Genomic DNA, 19,790 nt, shown 5'->3' with positions numbered 1-19,790 from the left:
CATTTATTTTCAAGAGGGAATCCTTAACCCTAGACTCAGTGAACAATTCAGGCTATGCCAAGAACGTAGCTACACTTGAAATAAATCATTTCCAAGAACAAAATTATTACTTAAAATTAACCCAAAAAATTAATCTGTGATTAAAAGCCTTATCATGCTGACAGTAATGATGAAAAAGCCATGGAAAAAAAAATCTTCTGTTGTGCATATCAGTGCATTTTTGTACCAAATGATTGGCTGAGATTAAAAACTTAATTTTAAATTTTAAAAATCTTCAATAGTCTTGTATTTACTTTATTTTTCCAGCCAATCATTTCGAATATATGTGCACTGCTGTGCACAACAAATGATGTTTTTTTGAATTCCATGCCTGATTTGGTGTTGGGACACTCTTCTCTTGCTTTTGTTATGATTTTTCACGTTTTGCCAATGTGAGACTGATGCTTTGTTTTTTTTCTTTCCCAAGAAAAAGTAAATATTCTAGATGCAAGGGTTGGTTAGGAGTTGAGGATTTGATGGTTATGACATAGCATTACCCAATGTTTCTTCAATCTTGGCTTCGCTAGGACACGAGGATTCAGGGCCTTGGGAGAACTTGGTTTGGTGTAACCACACCAAACTCAACAAGAGGGTTTCAGTTTTTTTTTTTAACACAAGGGTTAGATCGGGTTCTGCAAAAGCTAAGTTCAGCTGAGCATGACTCCAGCTAATTTGGTCGGTTGGATAGGAATCTTGGTCGAGATTTGATCTCGATCATTGAAATTCAACGGTCGAGATTTCAATGATCGAATTGAAATCTCGATCGTCATGACTCAAAATAATTTTGCAAATACATTCACTGCGCATGACTCAACCAATTTGGCAAATACATTTAATGTGCATGACTAGCAATTTCACAAATACATGTAATGGGCTTGACTCAACCAATTTGGCAAATACATTTAATGTGCATGACTAGCAATTTCACAAATACATGTAAAGCGCATGACTCAAGCAATTTTGCAAATACAATGATTTTTTTTTTGATATGAGGTTCATCCGGGCTAGCTTGAGCGCACTACGATTTACATCCTCAAGGGAGCTTTTTTATATTAATGCCGCCGAGTGGGTGCGAACCCAATACCTCCCCTAGGGAAGTTGGATCTTTAACCGCTTTAACATACCACCTTTAGCCAAATACAATGATTTCTTCAGCGTGTATGTTGCCTAATCATCTCACGCATTCAAATAGGGCTGGGCAGCCTGGGCAGGTAGTTAACTCGTCTAATATAAAACCGAAAAAATTAAAAGAATTAAGGAAATATGCATAAAAATTTTAAAAATCCCGAGAGGCCATGCCCCCTCCGGCCCCTTTCACATGTCCGCCCCTGTCACTCACTTAAATCAGATATAAAAGAGTTCCACTATTTATACATCATTCCACTACTTTTCAAATACAAAAATGTAAACTACAACTACATCACTCCACATTTTGAAGCATCGTAAAGAAAATCCCATTAATGAGAGAACATTCACAGAAATGCACTGGATAAAATTTCAGAAATAGGCACACGTCAGAGCAGAGCGACCCAAATAACATGCACATATCACAGGAAACGAAAGCCCTAACCATCCCACTTTTTAGTGAGACATTTAACGTGTGGGACAGGTAGTTTTGAACTCGTATAATATAAATTGAAGACTACTTGCAGTCATACTTTCATACTCACTTCAGCTTTTGTCCGGAAAAAAAATCTTCACCTCATCTGTGCGGCGAATCCGTTAATCAAGAAAGGCACTGGAGGAACCGCCATGACGCCTGAAGCCATCTGGAATATATCTTTCTCAAATGAACTTCAAGGAGGTCAGCCATATTTTTTGGAATTAATGGTAATTTATGGTACACGCAAGAACTTTTTATTTTTTTGGTAAAGTTTTGGGGAGACATTAAAAGAGGGTCGCAATTTTTTTTCACGGATCCATTCATACCGACTTCAGCTTTGGTCGTCGGAAAAAAATCATCACTTTATTTGTGAAGCCAATTCGTTAGTCAGATCTCAGTGTTCTTCCAATATTTTCATTTAATGTTGTTGGACGACACCAAATCCTCCATCTCAGATGCATTTCAAAGAAGACGGTCATATTTTTTGAACAATAGAGATATGTCACTGGCTCGCGAGAATGACCAGCTTTCGCCCAAACTTCGCCCACAAGTTTTAAAATTTTTAATAAAAGCTGTATCTGTTGTTTCTTAATTTGTTTTTTCATTTTAGTGGGGACATATATTATCTATTAAAATATAGCTCGATGTGCAAGCTGCCAAGCTGCCCAGATGAACTTCATATTAAAAAAAAACATGGCTCATTGTGCTCTTTTTTATCTTGTCTTAGTCGTTTGGGTTTCTATGATCTGCTTTGATCAATTTTTAAATGTATTTTAAAGTAAGATCAAAAGATTCCAACCACATAGACGAAAGAGAAAATAATGCCTTTAGGATATTAGGAGATTATTTTGATTATTTTATTATGAGACTAAACAAATTTTAATTAACTCTCTTAAGTGTGGACCACCAATAATAAAAATGTGGACCACCACCAACGGGGGTTGGTCCAAGTGGTAAGCAGCTTGGTCCACTTAAGCAAGGTTCCGGTATCGAAATCTTGTCATGAAAAAATCCTCGTTGGAAGACTTACCCACCACAGCCAGGTGTGCGACCCGGGTCGAACACCGGATTGTGGACCACCAACAATATTTCATACATAATAGAGAGCTAATAGTGAAAAATTCTAAAGAAAAAATGGGCAACAACCAAGAAGATGAGTAAGCTTGTTTGACATGAATGCCTTGTGGGTTTTGTCGGACTTTTCTTTGTTTTCTAATAATATCTATATGGGTGTTTTCAAATCAAACAAAACAATTTAATGATAGGGTATGGTACCGCACCGAATTGCAAACCCTCATACCAAAACGTATTTTACTGAATTTATACAGTAAGGTATGACAATGATATTTTAAAAAAATGGTTCAATACAGTTTCGATATAAAATCAATAAGACAAAAATGGCATGGGTCGGTATGTGGTATGATATAATTTTAGTATAAGAAAACCCATTATTCTAATCTTCTAATTTGAATCAAGTTGTGAATGAAATCTTCTCCTATCATCTGTATTTGTCACAATGTGTATACAGTAGAGATTTGGAATAAGCATTAAGATTTTAGGTATTTCAAATATAAAAAAAGTGTGCTTTGCCCTTTTATTTTAATCGTTCTCCATTTGTTTAACAGTTTTATTATATGATCATTTACATTTTTTTTTGGGCCATAAGAAACATATATGCCCGTTTACCATTTTGTGCCATTTACCATTTTGTTAACCATGATGAGTCATGGGTGTGCCAACTAGCAGCTAGTGATACGTTAAGTTGTTGATAATTTTTCGATGGGAGTATATTTTGCTTCATTCATTTTCTTCTTCTCTTCTATTTCCCTTCCTTCTCAAGTGAATTGCATGCACTTCTTACGTTGTGAATGTAAAAGCATCACACTTATGTTATTGAAGCACCTAATTTGCGTCATACCACATGTTTACAATAAATCGCACATTTATGTGTTTTCTTGCTAAGTATAAATTTATATTACCAAATCCCTCATAAAAAATTTACATCATTTTTTGACATTGTACATGGTTTTCTTTTTCATATAAATTGTTTTGTAACAGTATTTCACACTTGTAGCATGAGAACTATCAAGGTTGTTGGGAGTATGCCAATCTCCAGTTGTACAACATTTTGCAAAATCAAGTTTGGGTTTAACAACAATTAGAGGCTTCGATCAAGAAGAGGTTTATAGATACAAACCTCAAGTTGATAGATGGATATTCCCGGCTTAAATTTTATTTATCTGGTGCAATGGAGTGGTTATGCTTTCACACGAATACTTTGGCATCACTCATATATACATTCTCATTGATTTTCTTGATCTTAATGTCGAAAGGAGTACTCAGTCTGAATTTTTGTTTGTAGCATTGGTTGTGGCGTTGTGCACTGGCTGCCAATGGTCGGATTTGGCCAAATAAATTGAACAGTTGTAATAAAAAAATTAAAAGTTATATGTGTGAATATAAAAATTGATTTTTACATTTAAAGGTTTAAAATTTTCAAATTTACAAAAATCAAGTAATGAGGTCAGAAAGAATGAAATAAAACTTGATTCCAAGGTTGATTTATTTTCAAATATTTTCCATACCTCATTGCTTAATATCAATTTATTTTTGCACAAGCGCATGATTCTAGTCCCCTATTCCCCTTATTTGACAAAAACCAGGGAAGTGAAATAAATGAAAACTAACCCATCTTCATATGGTGGTTGTCCCAGTTAATGTGAATGGAGAGGATTGGGGTGTCGGTCCAAGATTTAAAGTATCCCACAATACCATACAATACTAGTCGATTCGTATTTATATTTGACCCAACCGAACGATACATCTCAATACATGTTTCCATTGAATTACACTAAAATACATTAGCCCGAGCGATACAATACTCGATATAGAACGATATGTCTCTTAAAATCATCTAATTGATACGATACTTGATACCAATACTTTAAACCTTGTGTAGGTCAAAGGCAATTAGTATGTCTAGGGTGAGTATTACTCAAGAGGAGCAAAGTGTTAGTACTTGATGAATCTATTGCATTAGTGGATACTGCAACTACTATCTAATTCAGCAAACACTTAGACAACACTTCGCATAGTCTACCGTCATTGCAGCAGCACACAAAATAACGTCAATTATTCATACCGATGTGGTTATTCTTCTTGATATATAATGGTTAGTAGTTATCAATTAGTGCATAAGAATCAATTTGGATTAAGTTGAGCTTAGGAATGCAAGAAAAATGACAATTTTGTTTGGTAAAAAAAAAAAAAAAAAAATCAACTTAATCCAAATAGTGACGTTTATATAAACCGCCAGCAGATAACCCTATTTCCTGCCGGGTTTACAAACCGCCAGTGTATACCTAAAATATACCACGGATTTTCCCACTTTCTTCCCGCCCAACCCCACGCGGCCGTGCCTATTTTTCACTTCGATTTTGGGAAGACGAAGAGTTGAAAGAGCGTTTTCTTCTCTATTGTTCTTCTTCGGTTTTCATTTAAGCTTGTCTGTTTCTCTTCGGTTTTCTCTTTTGTTATCGTCTTCTGGTTATCGAGGCATTTTCGGCTTCCAATCCCTGTTTACCAGTGAAGTCTTGTCTGCAACTTTGGAGCCTTAATGGAGCTTTTGATCGTTTGGTGAAGTATTATCTCTTCGGACTCTGGAAATAGGTGATAATCTGTCTCATATTTTCACCGGATTCAATTATTTTTCCTGCGTCTCTCTCTTGCTCTCTTTACTCTCGCTCTCTTTACTGCGTTTTACTCTTCACCATTTAAGGTTTTAATAGATCTTATGAGATGATTAGGGTTTGACAGGTACGAGTTGATTTTTCCCCCTTTCCTAGAGCGTGCAAAGTTATTGAATGTGCATGTGTGATTGAACTACCAGATTTAAAGATTCGTTTGCATCATATTAATTTTCATTAGGATTACAGTTTGGATTTCTGATTGCTGCTGCAACTGATCAGTCCTTGGCTGCATCATCAATTTTTATTTTTATGATTTATAGTTTATGAAGTTGCTAAAGAGGACCAATCACCTTTGTTGGATTTATTGTAACCATGTCAATCCCCTTAAACTACACAGCACAACCACACACACCTTATTCTCTCTGCAAAATTCTGAATCTTAATATCAAGTCTCATCAACTACCACATCTGAAGTTTGGGGTTTTCTGTTGTATGTAACTGCAGATTTTTTGGACAAAACTCTAGAATGTTCCTTTAATTCAGGGTCAAGTAATTCAGCCTGAAATAAAGAATGAATATAAGCAAGAACCAACAGGTTAAAAGGTAGGGGAGTGATATAAGTACACAATAAAAATTCTGAGTCCTCAATTGAATTGCCTCAGATGATTTGTTTTGCTTCATAGGTTAAATAATCAGATTATACTGCTTTATTTATTACAAGAAGTGAGGAAATAATGTTCACCTGTTCACACATGATTCAATGTGCCTCTTGCTTTTCTTTCTTTTTCAGTCTTACTTGGATCAGAGAATGGGAAAATGCACAGGTTAACAGATTCGTTGATTCCCACTCGTATGGAGACCGAAAGGCATGCATACACATTACACTAAAACAAAATTATGAAATTAATAATAGCAGATGAAACTATGCATTACATGGTCCTCTATCTGCTGGTTTTGTGTTGGTCTGTGTTTGAGGAATATGCTTTGTTGTGATTGACTTAGAGATTGATTTTTCCCCTTTCCTAGAGCGTGCTGGGGCAGAAATTATTGAATGTGCATGCGTGATTGAACTACTAGATTTAAAGGTTCGTGTGCATCATATTCTCCTTACACATTTTCGTTAGGATTTCAGTTTGGATTTCTGATTGCTGCTGCAACTGATCAGTCCTTGGCTGCATCATCATCAATCTTTGTTTTTAAGATTCCTTAACAATGCAGAGTTGTACGAAATTTGGCCGGTGTGCTTAGAATTAAGTGAAGGATTGCATTCTATACAAGTTAGGCCTTTAACCCTATGGGTTTTCTATGTAATAGGCCACTTTTATAGACCTAAAACGTGGATTGTTAGATTGCATATAGGATTAGCCAGTTTCTTTTCTTGCTTGATTTATTTCAAGTTGTTCTAGGTTAGCTCAATTGAACTGGTTCTATGTGGTTATTTTAAGTTGCAAGTAATTGTCGGCAAGTATGTAAGGCGTTGCAGTATGACTGTTTGGAGTCTATTTCACTTTCCTAGTCAGTTTAATTTGCACCTAATGGGTTAAGGATATGGTCGGGCCTTCTTCATTTAGAAATCTATCTTCCTAGTTTTCTATATAAGGTTGTAATAGGGTGAAGTGTTGAAAATAAATTGATAAATAAGATTGTTATTTTGAGTATTGCTTAGCTTTGTGAGAGCTACTCAGTTTGTCCTTCCCATCCATCAAATTTTCATCTCAGTATATGCTGCAAGTTCAGGCCCATCTTCCAATCTTAAACCTGCTGTTCATCTACCATCAGTAAATTGAATCACTTTCCTGTCCTTGTTCTTGCTCTTCTAATCCTCTACATTCCCAGACCTGAATTCATCCACAGTTCATCCCGTCATTAAAAAAACCTTCCTCTTTTTATCAAACACCCCCTGCCCCTGTGGAAACTTGATCTTTATTGCAACTCCTATCTCTCACACACTCCCCTGCCCCTGTGGAAACTTGATCTTTATTGCAGCTCCTATCTCTCACACACTCCCCTGCCCCTGAAGGAAACTTGATCTTATCCCCCCAACACAAGAAGGATAGAAAAACAGAGCAACTTAAATGGGATCATAACAGGACTTTTTATAGGCATGTCTGCTCTGGCAATCTTCCTAGATTGCAAAGATGGTGAATGGGATTTAAGAAGAAAAATAACCTTCTCAGCTCAGCCAATCATTTTCCTAACTACTTGAGATTGGCTTCAAACTAATAAACAATATAACACTCCAATTTTATAGATATTACCATAATACAACAGAAAAATCACAACCACAGTATCTAAATGGCTTAACTTTGGTATAGACTTCTCTATTCCCTTTGTCTTTTGGAATGTAATTGTAGACAACTAGTATATGTTCACTGGATTTTAAACAAACAAAGCTCATAAGGTCCATTTTGTGCAACACGGAATTAATGGAAACTACGCACATGAATACCCCTAGTGACCAGCTTCCTGATTTTAATACACCTAATGGTGTTAATGGCAGCGGCACTTCTGTGTAATGTTATTACAGAACCTCTAGCTAGTTTGAGCCATGCAAGCCCTAGCAGCTGCACATTATTCCCGGTTGACAGCAAATTTGTTCACAGTCTAACTCATTCAGTAGAAATAACAGAAACGTAGGAACCTTTAATACTTAAAAAGAGTTGTCAAAACAAGATTTATAGTTTTAATTGAAAAAATAAAAAGAAACAGTACCGTCTTGGGTCCAATGCCTTTGTAACGACAGAGCTCGGCCTTGATTTCATTAACATCCATGGCTCTCAAGTACTCCAAGCATATTCTACCACCCATTGCCATCTTCTATTCATGAAGATTGTACTTCAGCTTGTAAAGTTTTGAGTTTGTTTAACATCTTTAGTATAAAATACTGAAAAGAAATCCAGGCTGGCTTTTATTGAGCTGGGTTATGAGAGAGAGAGAGATTACAAAAGAAATAATGGAAGCCACGAAGAAATAGAGAGCCTTATCTTCATGTGTAAAAATCTGTTTAGCATCAGCCAACTAGTTAATTTGTATTGGATTCCCTCAAACACGAGAGCTTTAAGCTACTTACTGCTTGATGTGGTCAATTAGTGGTTTACTCAACGAATTTTCTCTATTGTCACTCCTGTTTTACTTATGTTGCCTATTATCTTACTTTCATTGTGGATTTTGTTTTTGGCTGTATCTGTATGTCTATCTTACATCAGTGTCATCATTATGGCAGTTATGACTTGCTCTTTGTGTTGCCACTAACAGTTATATGTCAACTTTAAATATAGGATGCTATTTTTATGATCTAGATGTAATAAATTTAAGATGATATACTTTCTCTGAGGTCTCTTGGTTATATATTAACTTTAATGCTTCTCAATTGAATGTCTAATGATAAAGTTAAGGTATACATGTATAGGTTCTTATTTATACATATCCGAGAGATTCATATTTTATGCTAGTTTCATTAAATGGATAGGCATTGGATTACACAAGTCACGGGACCCTGGATACCGTGTAAAAAAGGAATATATAGATTATAGAGGGTGTCAAACAATTCTTGGAGTTTGCATTTTCACAAGTACCCACTTTGGAGAAGGTTGTATGCCCGTGTATAAATTGCAATAATCGATTGCCAAGAAAATGGGCTGAAATGTTTGAACATTTGATATGTGATGGAATTATATGGAACTACACAATTTAATGTTTCCATGGGGAAGAATTTGCAAATATTGAAGAAAACAACAAGTAGGTAAATGTTGAAGAATACAACAATATTGATAACATACATGAAATGTTACATGATGCATTTGGCAAACATACGTCTCGGGATAATATGCCTGGAGGAGTGAGGGTTAATGCCACACTGGATGTAAGTAATGATGTAGATAAATTTGAATGATTGGTGCAAGATGCGGAGATTAAATTATAGACTTGTGGTCTTGGATATGTGCTTAGTCCCAAGAACACATAAAAGGTCCAAGGTAAACTATCCTAGAATAAGATGGTGGAATTTGAAAGGAGAGTACTCTAAATCCTTCATTATAGAGTATTCTAAAGGAAAGATCCATTCTTATAGAGAGACGTGGTGGTGGGATAGTGAGGTTCAAGCTGCCATTAGGAATAAAAAAGCTAGTTTTAAGACATGGCAAAGAACTAAGGATGTTGAGGATCTTCAAAGGTATAGGTTGGATATAAATGAAGCTAAGAAAATTGCGGGAAAAGCAAGGGAAAGGAAGTATGAAGAGTTATACAATAAGTTGGGCACAAAGGAAGGGGGAAAATCTATTTATAAGATAGCTAAGATGAGGGATAGGAAGAGTAGAGATCTTAACCATGTTAGATGTATTAAAAATGGAGAAGGTAAAGTATTAGTTTGTGAGGAGGATATTAAGAAAAGATGGGAAACCTATTTCTTTAGTTTACTAAATGAGCATTCTTCAAGCACTTATGTTTCGGACGATTACACTTTTCATCAAGGCACCAATGTCCGAACTTATATATGTAGAATTTCGATGTTTGAAGTAAAAAAAGCTTTAAGGAGGATGAAACTCGGCAAGACACAAGGTCCTGATGAAATTCCAATTGAAGTATGGAAGAGCTTAGGAACCCATGGACTAGTTTGGTTGACTAAGTTGTTTAATAAGATTATAAGCACAGGGAAAATGCCAGATGATTGGAGGAGAAGTGTTGTGGTTCCAATTTACAAAAATAAAGGAGATATTCAAAGTTGTAATAACTATAGGGGCATTAAATTGATGAGCCATACGATGAAATTATGGGAGAGAATAATTGAAACCCGTTTGAGACACTTAACTACAGTTACGGAGAACCAATTTGGGTTTATGTCGGGAAGATCTACAACAGAGGCTATTTACTTAATTAGGAGACTTATGGAAAGGTATAGAGAAGGAAAGATCTTCATATGATATTTATTGACCTAGAAAAAGCTTATGATAGAGTCCCTAGAGCATTAATTTGGCAAGTACTAGAGAAAAAAAGTGTTGCAAGTAAATATATAGATATAGTTAATGACATGTATGATGGTTCGGTGACTAGTGTTAGAACAGTGGGGGGACAAAGTAATGAATTCCCGATAACAGTTGGGCTACATCAAGGGTCAACTTTAAGCCCATATCTATTTGCACTGGTAATGGATGAATTAACCAATGACATTCAAGATGAGGTCCCCTGGTGTATGCTTTTTGTGGATGATATTGTGTTGATTGATGAGACCTAAGTGGGGATTAATACCAAATTAGAAATCATGGAGATTAGCTTTGGAATCAAAAGGCTTTAAGCTTAGTAGATCGAAGACAGAATATTTAGTTTGTAACTTTAGTCATGATCGGTCAGATGATGAGGTGGTGATACTTGAAGATAAAGAGATTCCCAAAGAGGTGATTTAGAATATGAGGTTTCCCAAAGAATTAAAATAGGGTGGATGAAGTGGAGAGGTGCGTCCGGGGTCTTATGTGATCGGCGTATTCCATTAAAGCTTAAAGGAAAATTTTATAGGACCGTTGTTCGACCAGCTATGATGTACGGTGCAGAGTGTTGGGCTTTTAAAAAGAATCATATAGATAAACTCAGTGGAGCAGAAATGAAGATGCTAAGATGGATGAGTGGCAAAACTAGGATGGATAAGATAAGAAAATCATATTAGAGTTGGTCTGGGAGTTGCTCCCATAAGTGATAAGCTTAGAGAAAGTCGTTTGAGGTGGCATGGCCACGTTCAACGGAGACCTATAAATGCTCCTGTATGGAGAAGTGATATCATCCATATTGAAGGAACTAGAAGAGCTAGGGGTAGACCTAAGATAACCTTAGGAGAAGTGGTGAGAAATGATATGTATAGCTTAGGCCTTGTATCTAGCATGGCCTCAAACAGAACTAATTGGAGGGCAAGAATCCATGTAGGCGACCCCATTTAGTTGGGACAAGGCTTATTGTTGTTGTTGTTGTTGGATGCAAGGAATTCACTAAGTTGTCTTTTATTGTTGAACTATATCATATAAAATGCCTTTGCAAGTGGAGTGATAAGTCATTTATTGTTAGATTTATTAGAGAAAGCACTTCCAGAAGATAGTGTTATACTAAAGTCACTATATGAGGCGAAGAAGATCATTAAGAACCTAGGGCTTATAAAAATATTGATGCATGCCCTCATGACTGTATGTTGTACTGGAAGGAGGCATTCAATGCGAAATCATGTGTAAAATGTGGCACTTCAAGATATGACCCTAATAATGAAAAAGTCACTGCAAAAATATTACACTACTTTCCCTTAAAACCAAGATTGCAGAGATTATACATGTCATCAGAAACATCATTTGCTATGGTTTGGCATATGTAACACCGTATTGATGATGGGAAAATGCGTCATCCTGCATATTCAGAAACTTGGAAAGATTTTGATAGAAGAGAATCATCATTTAGTGAAGACCCACGGAATGTTAGACTCGGCTTGGCAAGTAAAATAATAAAGATGTCAATACGTAGTCAAAAATTTGTATTCTAATCCATTTAGAAGAATCTACAAAATGACTATCATCTAAATTCGACTAAATCTGTCCGAAAACCGATAGGATATTATCCGAATTCATTCAAATTTAATAGGATGAATATGATATTGCCACTATGCGATTGAAATCCGATCTATTTACACCTTTAGTAATTATCCCTACAAGGTAATACAATTTTCCTTTTTCTCTTAGGCTCTTTTTGGTATCAATTCTCATTCTTTATAATGCCTATTTAAAAGAAATATGTACAAGAATTCATTATTGGTCAATAATAAAAAATAATTTGGTGAATTTTGTCAAAAATAAATTATGGAATGAAAAATAAGTTTGGTGTCAAAATAAAAAATTGTTAGGAAATGATATTGAACAGGTGAGAAAAGAGGGAAAAAGTAAGATTTTTATTTAAAAATATGTATTGACTATTTTACCTTCATCTTAACTATAACATATTAAGTATAAATTAACCATAAATGAAAAGAATGAAATTCTCACCATAATCCATAATAGATAAAAAATCTATTATGAATTTGAAAGTCTTTCTATTATTTTAAATAAAAATAAAACTGATAATAGATGTAAAACAATTTAAGATAATGAAAACTTCTCATAATTGAGAATGATAATTAATACCAAAAAGAGCCTTAACAGATTTGGTAGAAAACCTCTTCATTTCCTATTGGAGGAAAATCGCCAAAATGCATTATATACATTTCATCTCGGTAATAATATATTCTCATTCCGTTCAGTAACAGCTATCTTTCTGCATTTGCTATTAACCATTTTGGAGTTTGCCTACTAAAAGCTTTGAAAGACTGAGACAAGTTCCGAGAGTTTCTGCAGTTATTCTACTGTGAGAGACTAAGACTAAGAAACAGAGATGGAGATAAAGATGAGGATGGACAAGCAGGAAGATGATGAGAAGGAGAACTCTCCGGTAAAGCAGGTGGTTATGATGGTGCTGACGACAGATGATCCCAGCCTTCCTGTGTTGGCCTTCCGAATGTGGTTTATGGGTGTGATTTCGTGCGTGTTACTATCATTCCTGAACCAGTTCTTCTGGCACAGAACAGAGCCCTTAACAATCACCTCCATATCTGCCCAGATAGCGGTTGTGCATTTGGGGCATCTCTTGGCGAAAGTCTGTGGGAGTTTACTCTAAATCCAGGACCATTCAATGTGAAGGAGCATGTCCTCATCACAATCTTTGCCAATGCTGGAGCTAGTAGTGTTTATGCCACTCACATTCTTAGCGCTATTAAGCTTTTCTACAAGAGAAAGCTCACCTTCTTCGTTTCTTTCCTTCTCCTTATCACTACCCAGGTTTGTTTAATTCCTAACACCTCGCTGGGTCTTCCTCTGTTTCTTTCTTTCTTTTTTCTCCCCCCTCCCCCCTTCTGTTAGATGGATTCAATCTGTAGTGGGGATTGTTACTAATTGCTAGTATATACGTATTGTTAGGTGTTGGGGTTCGGCTGGGCGGGAATTTTCCGAAGGTATCTAGTGGAGCTTGCAGAGATGTGGTGGCCGGGCAATGTTGTATAGGTTTCCTTGTTCAGGTAAACATTCCAAATCTGAAATTAAAATTTGGTATTTTTGACAAATTGATACTGCACTGTTATGGAGTTAATTATTAATCTGTTTGGGCTACTGAGATACATGATAATTGATTGTTGGTTTGATTTCTATTGCACGGCTTTACACGAGAAAGAACCAAGACGCAAGGGGAAGCTAACGCGTAACCAATTCTTCCTGATTACGTTCATGTGTAGCTTTGCTTATTATGTATTCCCTAGTTACCTATTTGAAATGTTAACCTCATTGTCTTGGGTCTGTTGGGTATTCCCCAAGTCCATTCTCGCACATCAACTTGGCTCCGGCCTTGAAAATTTGGGCATTGGTGCCATGGCCTTGGATTGGTCTACAGCTTCATCATATCTTGGCAGTCCACTTGCCAGTGCTTGGTTTGCTACAGCCAACATCGCTGTTGGGCTCGCCATTCTCACTTACTTCTTAGTCCCTGTTTCCTATTGGTTCAACATCTACAATGCCAAGACTTTTCCCCTTCTTCTCCAGCCATCTTTTCACCTCTTCTCGTGAAAAATACAATATCTCTTCCATAATAGGCTCCAATTTCCAGATTGATCTCGACGACGCGTACAAGAAGAATGGTCGTCTATACCTTAGCACTTTCTTTGCCATTAGCCATGGTGCTGGTTTTGCTGCCCTCACTACCACTGTTGTTCATGTTCTTCTCTTCAATGGAATGTAATTAATTAATGGCAGTTTATTTTTACTTTCTTCATTAGAACGGAAATTTCTTAACAACGCAATTGACTAATTCAATGTCGAAATCATATTTCAGGGAAATTTTGAAACTAAGAAAATCTGCTTTGAAAGGAGAAGGACATACACACGAAGCTGATGAGCAACTATAAGCAGGTTCCTCAATGGTAGTTCATCTGTATCCTCGTCATCAACATTGTTGCAACTCTGTTCGCTTGTCAGTACTTCATCGACCAACTTCAGCTACCATGGTGGGGTGTCTTATTAGCTTGCTTCCTTGATCTTCACTCTCCCAATTGACATTAATAAGACATGTACTTGGTTTGTGGTGGCAAGGATAATGCCAATTGGGAGAGTGAAGATCAAGCCAAGGAAACAAGCTAATAAGACACCCCACCATGGTAGCTGAAGTTGGTTGATGAAGTACTGACAAGCGTACAGAGTTGCAACAATGTTGATGACGAGGATATAGATGAACTACCATTGAGGAACCTGTTTATAGTTGCTCATAAGCTTCGTGTGTATGTCCTTCTCTTTCAAAGCAGATTTGCTTAGTTTCAAAATTTCCCTGAAATATGATTTCGACATCGAATTAGTCAATTGTGTTGTTAAGAAATTTTCGTTCTGATGAAGAAATTAGAAATAAACTGCCATTAATTAATTACCTTCCATTGAAGAGAAGAACATGAACAACAGTGGCAGTAAAGAAAGAAAATAAAGGAAGAATTCTGATCGCGAAGAGCAGGGAATATCTTAGAAAAACCCCATACAGGAATGTCAAAACCCTTAGAAACCAGTAATCTAATCTCCTAATGTTGAACTGAAAGAGTAGTTTCTGAGTTCATCTGATTGTTGGAATTAATGCATTTTCTTCAGCTGTATCTCAAAATAATTGAACAATCCTAATATTGGATGCTCTTAATACCAGCATTTGGTCACACCAAGATATGGTCTTCTTCTGGCACAAGTAGTTTTACATTGCAGTTCAATGAAGACTTGCATAACCATCATTGTTGACGTGACTCAACCAATTTGGCAAATACATTTAATGTGCATGACTAGCAGTTTTGCAAATACATGTAAAGCGCGAGGCAAGCAATTTCTCAAATATAATGACTTTGGCGTGTATGCAGCCTAACCATCTCAGGCATTCAAAAGCGTGGGGCAGCCTGGGCAGTTAGTTAACTCCATCTCAGATTCTCATGTCTTATTAGTCATCATATCTCCCATTTTTGTCCATGCGGTACTGATCCTTTTTTCCAACTGTTTACAACGTTCGTATGAGGATTGTGCCTTTTTTTTTCTTTTTTTTCCTTCTCCATTTTATTCTTGTTCTGGCACTTTATATTTACATAATTATTCATCTTTTTCTCGTGACAGGTTTAATATGATGCTCACGTACCATTTCAGATGCCAAAACTTGGAGCACAGAAGATTCCTATGAGAGTGCGACCATTGGAATTCCAAAAACTGAAACCCAACAGCTTAAAAGCCACGTGATTTGGATTTCATGCTCAAGTGTCGAAATGACTGACCAAAATGGCTCAACGCGTGGCTTTTAAGTTGTTAGGTTTCAGCCCTGGAACAATAGAGATATGTCACTGGTTCTAGTTCAGAGAGAATGAACTAGCTTTCATAGGAAGTTCGCCCAAAGTTTTCTGATTTTTCCAGTGAAAATTTCTAAAGAAAACGAGGGCAACAAGCAAGAAGGCAAGAAGAGGAGACAGTGACATAAATGCCTTGTGGGTAGGTGACTTTTCTTGTTTTATTTATTAAGAGCGAAGGGTGCAAACGAACTAACCCCGCCATGCCGCCGACGCAGATAGTTTGATATGGTTTCGATATAAAATTAATAGGATAAAAATGGCACAAGACGGTATGTGATACGATATAATTTTAGTATAAGAACACCTATTCTTCTAATATTCTAATTGCGTTGTGATGGCTTCCCTTATCGTTATGTGATGGACAACTGTATTTGTCACAATGTGTATATAACAAAGATTTGGAGTAAGCACTATGATTTTAGGTGGGGAGCCGATATCAAAAAAAAAAAGCTCAAGAGGGCAGAGATACGATAAAAAGGAGAGAAAAAAGTGTGAAAGCAAACACTGTCTTTTTATTCTTTTCATGTGATCTTTTGTGGTGCAATAATCCTTTCCTCTACACTGCCAACAGCAACATGGTAACAATACCCAATTACTTCTCTTTGCTATTGTTTTCTTAACCGTCTCACGGACTCTCACCCATTCCTTGCCTAGGAAGAACCAAATGAAAACGAAATGGTCAAAAGTCAAAAGTTAAAAAGTTAACACTGTTGAACAATGATCATATAACAGAGGACAACAACACTAAGCATTCCTTTATTTTCAAGAGGGAATCATTAACCCTAGACTCTGAACAATGCAGGCTGTGCCAAGAATGATTCTGTTTTGAAGGGTTCCAATCAAAATGTCCGAGCTTCATCACTTGTATCCCCAATTTGCACAACATAACCATCATTGTTGGCATGGTATATCTCAACAGAGCTCCTGCAATGGACACTGGCACGTCTCCTGCACTCTTATCAGCTCTGTTATGATGTTGCAAAGACCAAAATCATAGAAGTGGTCATAGAATATTACAGGCTGCAAAGTAATAAACAATAGCCTTACCATGCTGGCAGTAATGATGAAACATCGACCATCCAATGAAGCTACACTTGAAAAAATAATTTCCAAGAACAAAATTATTACTAAAGGTAAAGTTGCAGGGAAATGACAATTTAAATTGGCATTCTGAAAACATGTGGAGTAAGATCATTTAGTTTAATTTCCAAAGCATTCTGAATTTCAAACATAAAACATGTCATCTGATTGAAAACATTGGATTCATTTCTTGCAATCCTCAAATAAGCTTTCTTAAGATGATAGTTCTTTGCAGCAGAATCTAATTGATGTTCAAGGATTTTAAATGATGATCCTTGATTACTGCTAACACAAAAATAATCTCATGGGTACAGGGTACCCAGTCTCAGAAATCAGAATATCCTTCCATTTGCACTCTCATTTGGCAGCCTGCCTCAGCTTGCTTTCTGTTTGACTTAAGCGCATCTTGGAAGCATATTGAAAAAGATAATATTTTGATGGCCATCATGTCTATTACTTCTTGGGAAAAGTTGCCACCTTAACCCCAAGAAATGAGAAAGTTAATCTGTGATTCAACAAATTCCATGCCTGATTTGGTGTTGGGACACTGTTCTCTCTCATTTGTTCTGGATTTGTCTCGTTTTGCTGATGAGACTGATACTTTGTTTTTCCTTTCTTCTCTTTAATATAACTTCGCATATTAATATCACCCTACCCCAAAAAAAAAACAAAAAAAGAGAGAGAGAAAGAAAGAAGGTAATAAAGAAAAAAGAGCCCAGAAAATAAGGGAGCAGCCATAAAAAGTGGGACACACATCACCCATACATAATGTTTTTCATCAGCAGAGATCTTATGATATTGGGATATTTTCCTCAATATGAATTGTGAACTAGGTGTGATTGCCTAGGAGTCCTGAAAAACGTAGTTTCTTTGGTTTCCCTTCTTTCTCTTATTATTTCCTACAGTTGTAACTTGAACATTCTCTTTCCCCTGAGGCTACATCTAGTTGGGAAATAAAATTAAAACAAACATAGATGAAAACCTGTGCAGATAATTCAATAGCATTTGAAATATGGTTTTATATAACATGCAATGGGAAGGAAAAGAAAATTCATTTGAGAAGTTAAAGGGTCCTATCTCGTATGAGATTAAGGTAGTCAACACAACCATATTTATAAAAATAAAATACAGCAAAATGAAGTAAGAAAAAAAAAGAAAAATTATTTTTTCAAACTCCAACCACTAGCCAAAAAAAAATTGGGGGGGGGACTGTTACTGTTTTTTGGAGAACACACTAAAAAATGCAGACAAAAACAGAAAACATAACTGACAACTTCCACTGCTCCGTGTTCTTCCGCCGGGGGTTTTCTCCCTGTCTTTCCGTGGCCGTGCCCCTTTGGCGTGTTTCTCGTTGCTTTCCTTTGTCCTCTGTGCCTTTGTCCTTGCCCCGTCTTTTTTTTTGGGTTTGTTTGTTGCCCTGGTTTTGGTCTTGCGTTTGTCACGCGTCTCCTTCGTGGGTTTTCTGTTTCCCCTGCTCCATCTGTTCTCTGGGCCCTCTTGGTTGCCGTCACGTAACCTGGTACTTCTATCGTCCATGTTGTTTTTCCCACCCTTGCTGGGTGTCTTTCTCCCTCCTCTCGTCCCCTTTCTCTCCTCCTGTTGTTTTGGCGTTCTTGTTCGCGTCCGTGCCGTCCTTTGTCCTTTGCGTTGTTCTCTTGTTGCTTGGGCGGCCTTTCGTGTGTTTTGTTTGTGTCCTTCGTGTCGTGTCTTTTTGGGGGACATTATCGTTTGTTTCTCCTTTCTTGTCAGCCCATTCTTTTACACCTTTTCGTGTTTTGCTGGTCGTGTGCTCCTTGGTGCTTTTGCCGGTCCTCCCTTTGTTTTTGGTTTTTCCTGGTGTGTCCTTTCTCTCTGGGTCCATTTTACATGCTTGTTACACTGCGGACGTTGTGTCTCTTGTGTGTGTGTGTGTGTGCATGAGAGAGAGAGAGAGGGGCCTGGGTCCCCCCGTATCATGTTCTCTCTGCACTCATGGGGCCCCTCCCATTCTCCAGTTGGTTCCCTGGGTCTTCCCTCCTTTGGTTTGGGCTGTGGTCCCCTGCCACGTATCTTGCTGGGCTGTGCTGGGTTGGGTGGTGTACCAAGTATTGGCGCTGCATTTTCGTCTCCTTGGCGCTCTTCTGCATGCTTCAAGAGCTGGGGTTGCTTCTTCTCTTTTCTTTTGATTTTGTATTTATTCAGGAGGTTTCAGAGGCAACTGTGGTGGTGGGCTGCATGGCAGCATATATCAAGTGCTTCAGTACTTTTGGTGTGCTACCAGTTTCCATTATTTCAGATTATGTCAATGCTGGGTGTCTCCTGGTAGATGTTGACAGTCACAAACAGAGTTCTATCGTATGCTATCCACAAGTACTTCTTGTTTGCGGCCAGCCTTGCCAGTTGTGCACAGCCCTTCAGTGGCATTGGAGCAGATGACTCCAATTCTGACCCAGTCAAATATCAACCACCCAGGCGCACCTCGTGCTGCATCCCCGTCCCTGATGTTAACTGAGGAGGGGTCCTCTGGCGTGTGGTGTTCTACAGTCTATCTAACCCCCACCCCCACCCCGCACAGTATTCATCTTATAATCATTGTTTCGCTCACCTTTAAAAATCTATTCTTATAATATATTTGAGGAGTAAACCTTAGGCTGAAAGAGACTTTCCCTTGAATCAGTTGGAATTTATCAACCAATAATTCAAATTCCCCCAAGAACTTGTTTACCACCTTACCTGGAAACACTTCACAGCATTCGCTAACAGAACTTTTTCTAGAGCCAATCAGAACTGAAACTAAAGAATATTGAGGTTAACCAAAGCAATTATGAGTCTTGAATTCTAAAATTAAACAATTGCCAATCTCAAACTTGTCATGTTTCCAGGTAACATTCAGGACCCCCTCCATTCTTTTTGGGCCATATACTTCATTACCATCCTCAACCAAATATCTATGGCATACATGGCATTGATGATCTGGTGTAAGAGTCTTCATATT

The 19,790-nt window shown here is 37.2% G+C and overlaps 1 pseudogene across 1 annotated transcript; it reads left to right on the top strand.

The window, feature by feature from the left end:
* The first annotated feature begins 12,719 nt into the window (after positions 1-12,719).
* Positions 12,720-14,158, top strand: LOC149020142 (oligopeptide transporter 7-like; annotated as a pseudogene). The gene is made up of 3 exons (XR_016172153.1): positions 12,720-13,166; positions 13,305-13,402; positions 13,538-14,158. The product of XR_016172153.1 is annotated as an oligopeptide transporter 7-like (transcript).
* The last annotated feature ends 5,632 nt before the right edge of the window (positions 14,159-19,790 follow it).

This window comes from Hakea prostrata, chromosome 3, assembly GCF_041222555.1.
Source record: "Hakea prostrata isolate BN-2017 chromosome 3, UWA_Hpros_2, whole genome shotgun sequence".
In the NCBI taxonomy this organism is placed as follows: domain Eukaryota; kingdom Viridiplantae; phylum Streptophyta; class Magnoliopsida; order Proteales; family Proteaceae; genus Hakea; species Hakea prostrata.
This window is presented reverse-complemented; position numbering and strand designations above follow the sequence as displayed.